The sequence below is a fragment of the Salvelinus sp. IW2-2015 genome, linkage group LG22, assembly GCF_002910315.2.
Source record: "Salvelinus sp. IW2-2015 linkage group LG22, ASM291031v2, whole genome shotgun sequence".
Lineage (NCBI taxonomy): Eukaryota > Metazoa > Chordata > Actinopteri > Salmoniformes > Salmonidae > Salvelinus > Salvelinus sp. IW2-2015.
Window position 1 is genome coordinate 22,169,726 of NC_036862.1, and position 6,186 is coordinate 22,175,911.

Below are 6,186 nucleotides of genomic sequence, written 5' to 3' on the forward strand. Positions count from 1 at the left end.
TTCACCTATAAACACTCATTTTGGAACATAGGCTATTACCCAATCTCATTTATGAGTGAATTCCCTTTATAATGTCTGCACATTGTGGAGTGTTTGGTTTAATGTTTGAGTAGAACACCAGTGAGGTTCACCCTTGGGGCTTACCCGGGTGCAGGTGGTGATGCAGTGAGCATGTGTGCTTTTCTCTGCTCTGCTCTATGTGAATGCTGTGGTTGTTTAGATCAGCACAGCAGGGCTCTGTGTGTCTGAGTGAGACTGGGCTATTAACGAGGCAGAATGGAGAGAGCGAGAGAGCGAGAGAGGCAGAGAGATAGATGGGGGGAGGAGAGGAGAGCTGCCAATACACACACACACACACACACACACACACACACACACACACACACACAGATCTGCCAGAGCAGCCAAAGGGAAGTCAGGTGCTCATCTTAGTTGTCATACATACAGAGTATGTAGGGTCATGGAGTGTATGAAGTACTGTGATCAGTAACATAACTTTTGGATTACCCAAACTCAGTAACGTAATCTGATTATTTACATTTGGATTACTTTCCCTTTAAAAGGGATTAGAAGACAAAAACGATTCATCAGACACATTTGGTGTCATCAAAGTGATCTCTGAGACTTAAACCTTTTTAAACGCAGAATTGAATGTTGAGAAAACAGAAAGGTGTCAACGTATTTTTTCAAACAACCTTTCTGAATTTAAAATAATCCAAGAAGTAATCAGCTAGTTTTGCAAAAGTATCTAATCTGATTACAATATTTCTGMTGGTAATGTTTAAAAAAAGAAAAAAATTGTAAATCCGATTACATGTAATCAGTTACTCCAACCCTAGAAATACCCATATTGACTACAGTACATATACAGTAGACTGGTGCTCTAAGACTTGAGCAAAATGCCATTCAACTGACACTATCAAACAGGCAGAGAGCCCCAGTTAATAACATCTGCACTGCTGCAGCATCAGCTGCAGGTAGGCTAACTCTCCAAATCCAATACACTCACAGTGCATTCAGCTGTTATTACAACTAATCAATATTGACATCTTAACATCCCTATGGAAGACTGATGGTTCCCCTCTCACAACAGGCTACAAGCACCCAGCTGCAGTGTTTCCAGAAACAATAACACATGGTAACAACAAYCAACATGTGTTTAGAGTAATGGGAAGCCATGCATATCAAACCAAACACTCCACAGTATAAAGCTGAGTTGAGAAAAAAAATATCAAGCCTAATGCAGAATTATGTTCGCACAGAGAACACACACAGACTGATATTTATACCAAACTGACTGAATGCAACTTGTAGTGTTGTGTTGCAGACTGTGTGATATAGTGGTGAACTTCAAGCATATACTCAGGGGAGAAGCTGGCAATGCTGACAAGACAAATAGTTGAATTACAATACTCTAGCAGAGAATGAAGGCGTAAACACTACACACCATTAACTCACTCACTCTCACATATTTATGCAGAGTGCAACAGACAAACACAACACATACCTCGTAGTCGCYGTTTGTTTCAGAGTTTGCTGCCATTTTCTCCTTTAGGACCACAACGACATGCAAATAAAAGCCCCCAGTAAGAAGAGACAGATCAGAGGAGGAGGAGACAGTAAACAGGCCTTGAAAAGCTCCTCCGTCCTGCGGTCACATCACCTCTCGCAGAATACACCTCATTACATAAACACACCCATTTTTCCTACTCTCATCCAATCTGCATAACCAGACCCCTTGCTACAGACTTTAGGGCTCTGTTTTGCATAGACATGCCCCTTGACTCATTGCCAACCACTATGTGTGGTGTATATTTGAATAATCCCACCCCTTTCTCAGTTCTGACCACAGTGTGCAGCCCATGCAGATTAGATGTAGATGCTGATGAAGCAGTAGTGATGTCCTCTCCCTCCTTCCTTCAGGAGAGATGCTGCACTTTTGGAAGCTTTACAACATCTGCCCTGTCACCTTTTAAACAAGCCCATGCTGTCCTCATTCTGCACAGCCACAGCTTTGCTCCACAATGCACACACAGATGTTGTGCATGCATGTGCATCCACGTGTACACACACACACACACACACAGAGACAAACACACACACGCTTGTGTCATTAATAGTCAAACTGTCAGGAAGAGTTTAATTTAAGCACAGCTCATCCCTTAGTGCTCACACAGGCTGCAGGCGCCTCATGCTCTGGCACCACTCTCTGCCCCCGTCCAACCCCCCTCTAACCCCCCTAGCTTCTCAGCTGCCAGTACCAGGGCCAGAGTGGTACTGCAGCAGGGCAGAAGAGTCTTTCCAGTGTGTGTGTGTGTGTGTGTGTGTGTGTACGTACATGTCACATGCATCTGTGGGGACAGGGCACATAATATAAAGATTTACCATAATCTGTCTGGTAATACGCATTACTCATTCTTAGGGAATTCGGTTTTTGCGATTACGCTATTCCCTCCCATTTTACAGCAAGGTTTAGTCAAATGAATCGGCACAGCACAAAGACTGAGCCGCATTCATTNCCCTAGCTTCTCAGCTGCCAGTACCAGGGCCAGAGTGGTACTGCAGCAGGGCAGAAGAGTCTTTCCAGTGTGTGTGTGTGTGTGTGTGTGTGTGTGTGTGTGTGCATGTCACAGACATCTGTGAGGGGACAGGGCATACTGCACAAAGGGATGCACACACTCAAGTACTTTTCTTAAAATTGGAAGATCCATAAAAATACATGTCTGCAATGTGGACACAATGCACAAACACACAAAGAGGCTTTAGTCAGTCACCGTACTGGGCCATAGTACAAAGAGTTCCCATAATCTGGCTGGGAGGCTACACATCGCTTGCCCAGTAATAATAACTCATTCTTAGGGAATTAGGTTTTTGCGATTACGCTATTCCCTCCCATTTTAAAGCGAGGTTTAAAGTCAAATGAATGGGCACAGCAGAAAGACTGAGCCGCGTACATTTTCTCAGTCTTTTGTAATGCCTTTGTAAAGGCAGTCCAGGACTGAAATAAGCAGGAACATGATTCTCTCAGTTCAGCAGCAGTCAGACTGAGATGGTCTCATAGGCTTAACCAGAGTCATTGTTCTAAATAGTTTCAGCTAATCTGAGTGAGTGAGAGCGTGAGTGAGAGCGTGAGTGAGTGAGTGAGTGAGTGAGTGAGTGAGTGAGTGAGTGAGTGAGTGAGTGAGTGAGTGAGTGAGTGAGTGAGTGAGTGAGTGGAGAGAACTGGGAGTCAGACGATACACATTCATCTTCCTTTGACAGATTTGCTGTGTGGAATTCACACAGTCAGCCTCAGAGAGGAAAGACTGTCTGGATTACTGTAGACCACTACCAGATCCCAACCTATAGGATAATCACTGTCAGCGACTAACATATAGACAGTGTAATGAATACTGTAGGCAGTAGACAGTATCCCCTTTAACAGACCATACAGTATGGTAAAAACCCACTAAGATCCTGTTAAGCTCTGAGAAATATGCAGGGCTGGCTAGAGGGAGGATGAGGGGGACATTCCCATTTCCACACAGACTGGAGTGCCATGCCCAGTTTCCTGTGATGTCAATACTACTTCCTGTAGTATTCAAAGTCTGTTGAAAGGAGTCCAGGTTCCGTATTCACAAAGCGTGCTGATCCAGGTCTGCCCTCTTACTCATTATGATTTAACAGGCTGAACTGATCCTAGATCAGCACTCCTACTCTAAGACACTCTGTGAATATGGGCCCTGGTCCTCTCGAATACTCTCTCAGGGACTGATAATCAGGGATGTCTGAAGGAGCTGACAGCATGCCCCAAGAGATGGGATGACACACACACACACACACACTAGACAACACTATAATAAAATGCTGTCTTTGGAGGCTCTGCCAGATCATATTCCCAAACACAATTAAAATGCCTGGCTTCTCCCAGTTTACATTGTAGGGTCAGCCGGCACGGGGCCAGAGGGTACAGAATGGCTTCCCTGATGATAAAACTACAATTCACAGACAAACAGGATACATGCTACTGGAACTCCCAAGTCCCCAAAATGGCCTCCGCCGGTTTGTGACAAGAACAGTCTGGTTTCCTAATTGTAACAGTAGGGAACAAGTCAGATGTAAATCAGATGCACTTAGATCAGATAAAAATGTGAGTCATTTACTGTGTAAACTTTTGGTCAAGACCTCCGTCAACTGGAAGACATATGATATAGGAAACTACATGGTTGCTCCAACTGTGCTGAGGCATGTAGCACTGTAGACACTTGATCCTCAGACTCCCCTGGATACCACACTGACACCAGTGTGAGCTGGCAGATAGAGGGGGGCGCCACCTGGTGCCCTCCACATGGAACAGCTTGACACACACGAAAGTGACGACAACCCCATGTCATAAAATAACAGCTGATGTCAAAGGCACACACTGCGTTTGTTATAAATAGCAGAGCTTCATTGCATCACACTAGTGGGACAATAATTGTAATGAACRCAGCAATCTAACTGTGAATCTAACTGTCTGCTCTGTAGACAAGGACAACTAGCACCCCAAGCATGATTCAGTCATATGTGTGACAGGGTCTCTCTCTGGGGGTAGTGCAGCCGTCACTGCAACCTGGCTCTTATGAAGCCAGGCTAGGCTATGCCAAATATGCTCAAAAGGCACTGATATTCAACACAGAGGTTAATTCAGGACAGGAAAAGCAYTATGAGAACGTTTCAGCACCAAGGCTGGTAACTGAAAACAGAGTTTTTCACAACAGACACCAAAATGCCTTAACAGCGTCGGCTTTCTCAGAACAACTAAAATAATTAAAACACATTGATCACAAGATGGAATGTTGCAGAATCTAAAAGCTCTCACCGAACTCCCACAAAACCCGTTATCGACAACATCTGCAGGAACAAAAACATCAGTTCACAGCAGCCCAGGCCCCCACATGAGGAGAAGTCGTTAGTGCTGAACCTACACTTCCTACACTTCCTCCTCCATTCAATTAAGGTCCTTTATCTGACCCAGCTAAACGTTCCTGTTGGAACCAGGCTGCACAAGCAGCATTCCTCAACCCTCAGTTTCGTTTTATCCTCGACAAGCCGGTGCGGAGAAACAATCGGCTTGTGAGGTCGTGAAAAGGAGGTGTTYCCGTCAGAGGGCTGAGGAAACGAAAGGCAGAGGCCATCAAAGATGAAGAGAGAGATGGGTGGATGGAGACCTATAATCAAATGCTTAGCGACGACACCCAGTATATATTCCAGAGGAAACACAAAGTGGGAAGACGTAAAAAAATAGGCACATGGCCTCAGGTCTTTAAATGTATTTCTTCCCTCGAACGCTCAGTTGGATAGTGATCTATGAAAGCAATGGCCTTAAGATGGATGCAGGCTTCTGGATAGTTCCCGCTAGGCAACAATAAACCACTGCACCACAACCAGTGTGCCTACCCAGCCATTACAGTCAGTGTAACATTGGAGGGCACTCCTTCTCCTGTGCAGGGTTGGGCAGTGTGGCTCCTGTCATCCATCCATACCTCCACAACATGTCACTGCCCAAAACGGGCTCTCTCTCTCGCTCTCATTCGACCGGAACTCATGGTGGGCAAGCAGAGAGCCAAATTATACCTCTCCACGGTAGAGCTGTGATTTCCAGCAAGGCAAAAGGCTGTCTGGGCTGTTTTTAGCTGCTTTATTTWGCTGACGTCTCAAGAGAGAGAGCTACTATGGAATGAGCAGAGAAAGACACACACARCTGTATAATAGGGCAATTATAGTTGGCCATTTGAACTGCATTTGTTACGAGCCTGTTATTTAAAATATGTATATATTTTGTGGCTGTTTATCCTGTTTTATGTCCCATCCAATGCTGCGGGTTAAGAAAACAGCACAGTAATCAGAACTGCTCCATTAACAGAAGCATGAACACTGTGCAGCTAACCGGTGGCCTCACAGCATTGAGCCTCTGAAGCTTTTCGTATCATAAAAATTATCTCACAGAAATTGCACCCATACGGTATTCATACACACGCGAGAATGTCTTTATAAATCTTTTGAAATTATATTTAACATCAGAAGCCAAGCTGAACAAAGGTCTGCGCTTCCATTTATCTATAAATAAATAGTCCTGAATTATCCTCATCCCTACACCTTTGGCAGAGACCTGGGACCTTTAGTCAGACTACTGCTTTACCATTCACTCTACTCTCACCCATTGAG